The following is a 4786-nucleotide window of genomic DNA, read 5'->3' as shown; positions in this document are numbered from 1 at the left end:
CCTACCGTCGATTAGTTGCAACCAGTTTTGCCCAACGTACCAACAGATGGCGCTACATATCATTCGAAAGTGTAAATCCAGCTGTCGGCACGAAGCGCATATTGATCGAAAAAGTTTTTTCCAACAGCAGTCGCTTTGCGGCAAGCAATGGCAAATCTCCAAGTGTGTTTCTCTCCCCAAAAAACCATTTGCCGTTCGACCATATAGTTAGACCTTTTTTTAGGCCTTTTTTATGAAGTGTAACATTACTATTTGGTATATGAACACTTCATAAACAATTGAAAGCATTTCATAATTTCTTTGGTAGAAAGTGACAGAGAAAGTTCCCAGACTTAGGCAAAATGTTGTAACACATCCTCGCATAAAAAACTTCCAAAAATGATTGAATTTTACAATTCTACCAAAAGCTATGTCGACGTTATCTAACTAACTAGTCAATAATCCGCTTTTGCTCCGCTCGTTTATTTTTTTCATTGCTCGATATTGTATAAATGGTCTGTTCATGAAGCAAATAGTTAATAAATTGTTACAAATTATCACGTTTTGTTATCATGTACCAAAAAAACTTGCAAAGTAGCTGAAAGTGAGAGAGCAAAATTGCATTTCATTTTGAGGGGAAGTGGCAAGATTTTACTGGATAAATTTTTACTTGTAAGAATATGCAAGTGAGAAAAAAGGCTCATCGCAAAGTAAACACATACTTTGCAAACTGCCGTCAGCTATTCATCAATTTGATTTCCTACAGAAACCAAAAACTGTGTAGAGCCAATATACTAAAGAGAGAAATCGCTGTAAACAGCTCTGTTAAATGTTTCACCACACCTCGGCGGTGGTTAACTTCATTTTTGACAATTCACACTATTCGTAGCTCGTGAGACTTCTCTGTACATTAACGTTCTCTGGTAAACATACATATGAATAATTAAAATTTTCAAATTTGGTCAAAGTTTAATTTTAAATAAAAACGGTGATTAAAATGTAATATATATGTATATAGATATATATATAATTGGCGCGTACTCCCTTTTTGGGTGTTTGACCGAGCTCCTCCTCCTATTTGTAGTGTGCGTCTTGATGTTGTAAATATACGTTAGATAAAATTTAGAAAATTTATTTGAAGTCATATATAAGCCAATGATGCAGAGGCATGCACTTCTGAACCACAGCCCCCGTCTCCGTTGCTGCAGTTTCCGAAATTTGGCATTTTGTAAGGGCTTGCTGTGTTTTCCACAATATTTCAAAACAAGACGATTTGGAGTTTATGACCGGGATGCTTGAAGACACATCTGATGAGTTTACAATCTATGGCGAAGCTTCGAGAGGAAATGAATTGATGAATCCTATATATATATATATATATATATAATTCGAGACATCCTTTTTTGGGTGTTTGACCGAGCTCCTCCTCCTATTTGTGGTGTGCGTCTTGATGTTGTTCCACAAATGGAGGGACCTACAGTTTCAAGCCGACTCCGAATGGCAGATATTTTTATGAGGACCTTTTTCATAGCAGAAATACACTCGGACATTTGCCATTGCCTGCCGAGGGGCGCCCGCTATTAGAAAAATGTTTTTCTTAATTTTGGTGTTTCACCGAGATTCTAACCTACGTTCTCTCTGTGAGACGAAAAATTTAATAAAAATCACCTTATATCGTGAGTAACATACATACATACTTATATGACTAAAAACTTTTTGAATACAATTAGAAAAACAATATGTATTACAAAAGGAAATTAAAAAAACAACACTACTACAATTAATAACAAAAAAAAAAATAATGAAATTCAACATTCTCTTAATTAAAATTATAAGGAAATATAGTAATTAATTCTCAGTCCCGCATTTTCATATCACTTCAAATACATACTTATATATGTACATATATTAACCTTTTGAGGAAATCGACCAGCGACTTCAAAAGATCGACTTTCTCTTTTTCTATCTGGGTTTCCCGGCATTTTAAACAATTGACATTGGATTTTTTTTCTCATCCATAGGAGTATAAAATAAAATTAAAAGTTACCTGGTGTTACGGCTATGCCATATTCTAAATCACTGATCTCATTCACAGTTTCGCTGTCTAAGACAGACAGACAGTCCACAAACTGAATAACCTAGGATTTCACACTCAGGGTTACGCTGATGACCTAGTAGTTTATGTATTAGGCTGGCATGAGGAAACCATTTCGGATCGCATGCAGCAAGCCCTTACAATAATAAACAAATGGTGCACGGAAAAAGGGCTCTCCATCAACCCATCCAAAACAACACTTGTACCGGTTACTAGGAGAAGGAATATAAATCTCAAATGTCCGACCCTTAATGGAACAACACTTCAACTCTCGACAGAAGCGAACTATCTTGGCGTCAGTCTTGACAAAACGCTTACGTGGAATTCCCATATTGAGAGAGTTACTTCAAAAGCAACAAAGGCATTCTTTGCCTGTACAAGGCTTTTTGGTAAGACATGGGGACTAAACCCTAGAATGACCTTCTGGACATTCACCACAGTTGTGAAACCCATAGTCACTTATGCATCCTTAGCATGGTGGCCCAAGGTCAAGCAAAGAAAGGCAGCAAACGAATTAAGCAAACTGCATCGCCTGATATGTGTTGGTAGTACAGGGGCTGTGAAAACATGTCCCACGGATGCATTGGGTGTGCTCCTGAACATACCACCTCTTCCAATTCTAATTGAAAGGGAAGCTCGCTCGAGTGCCTTAAGATTAAAAGGTATATCTGAACTTAAAAGTGGGGATATGAAAGGACATTTAAAGATCTTGGAAGACTTCCTACATAGTCCCATTCTTCATAGGGATGATATACTATCACCCAAACCAATACTCTTCAGGAACTTCCTAGTTATAATTAATGAACGAACAGACTGGAGAACTAATTCTATCACTTTCAAACCTGGCTCCCAGCTATGGTTTACTGCTGGGTCCAAATTGGAAAATGGTAGAACAGGGGCAGGAATCAATGGGCCCAAATTCAAAAAATCGATTCCGATGGGATCCTACCCAACAATATTCCAGACAGAAATACATGCCATTGAAATATGTGTGAGAGAATACCTTAGCAGGAAAATGAGAGGTACTCACATCTACATACTTTCAGATAGCCAAGCGGCTCTAAAAGCCCTTCTATCAACAACTATCACCTCTAAATTGGTAAATGATTGCCTAAACCTTCTAAACACGTAAGGAAACCTCAACATAGTAACACTATGCTGGATTCCGGGACATGAAGGACATGAGGGAAATGAAATGGCTGATGACCATGCAAAACAAGGAGCAAATATGCAACTTACTGGTCCTGAGCCTTTCTGTGGACTGACAAAAGGCCACATTAATGAATTCCTTAGGAAATGGGAAGAAAGAAAACTTGCCGCACACTGTCTAAACTGTGCCAGTCTGCGTCAAGCCAAACTATTCCTAAGTCCCAGCAAAGGAATATCTGACAAACTTCTCTCACTAAACAGAGTAGATCTGCGTCTTTTAATCGGATACCTTACAGGTTACTGCAGCCTGAGGTACCATCTAAATAATATTGGTCTATCCGAGACCAATGTCTGCCGCTTTTGCGAAATGGACATAGAAAGCTCAGAACATGTGTTTTGTGAATGTCCTGCGTTGGGCAGACAGAGACTTCACCACCTTGGTGGTATCGTAGTATCTCCATGCAATCTTTGGAACAAAAAAACCCAAAATTGTGCTAAAATTTTTAAAAAGCCTAAAACTCTAGGGTTACAAAATAGGTATTTCACAATAGATCAGCTCTGGTCGCAGTGCGTAATGGCCTTCTAATAATAATAATCTATACTTCTATACTAATATTATAAAGAGGAAAACTTTGTTTGTTTGTTTGTTTGTTTGTAACGAATAGGCTCAAAATCTACTGGACCGATTTTAAAACTTCTTTCACCATTCGAAAACTACATTATCCAAGAGTAATATAGGGTTCCGTAATATATTTGGATTTTTCGGACACAAACTGAAAAAAATTTTATAACTATATAAAATAAAGTCAACTTTTTGTGTGTGTTTGCTAACCGGCCGTGTCTGCACCGAATTAAACCAAACTTACACACATTGTTAAGAAGGTATTAAAGATGGTTTCCGTATAGTTTGGGTACCTATTGGTGGATAGGGCTCGAGATATAGGTCAAAACGTGGACCCGGGTAACCTTCGGATGTGTATGTACAATATGGATATCAAATGAAAGCTGTTGATAAGTGCTTTAATACGGGGTAATTTCATACCTATTGATGACTAGGGTCTCGAAATATATGCCAAAACGTGGACCCGCCGTGTCTTTGAACCGAATTAAACCAAACTTACACACATTGTTAAGTAGGTATTGAAGATGATTTCCGTATAGTTTGAATACCTATTGGTAGATAGGGTCTCGAGATATAGGTCAAAACGTGGACCCGGGTAACCTTCGGACGTGTAGGTACAATATGGGTATCAAATGGAAGCTGTTGGGGAATGCTTTAGTTCAGAGTATTTTTCATGCCGCTCCGTGACTAGGGTCTCGAGATAGAGACCAAAACGTGGAGCCTAGAATGTGTTTGTACAATATGGATATCAAATTGAAGCTGTTGGTGAATGCCTTAGTACAGAGTATTTTTCATGCCGCTACGTGACTGGGGTCTCGAGATATAGGTCAAAACGTGGACCCGGGTAACCTTTGGTTGTGTATGTACAATATGGGTATCAAATGAAAGCTGTTGATAAGTGCTTTAATACGGGGTAATTTTCATACCTATTGATGACTAGG

The sequence above is a fragment of the Anastrepha obliqua genome, chromosome 3 (genome assembly GCF_027943255.1).
Source record: "Anastrepha obliqua isolate idAnaObli1 chromosome 3, idAnaObli1_1.0, whole genome shotgun sequence".
In the NCBI taxonomy this organism is placed as follows: Eukaryota; Metazoa; Arthropoda; class Insecta; order Diptera; family Tephritidae; genus Anastrepha; species Anastrepha obliqua.
This window is presented reverse-complemented; position numbering follows the sequence as displayed.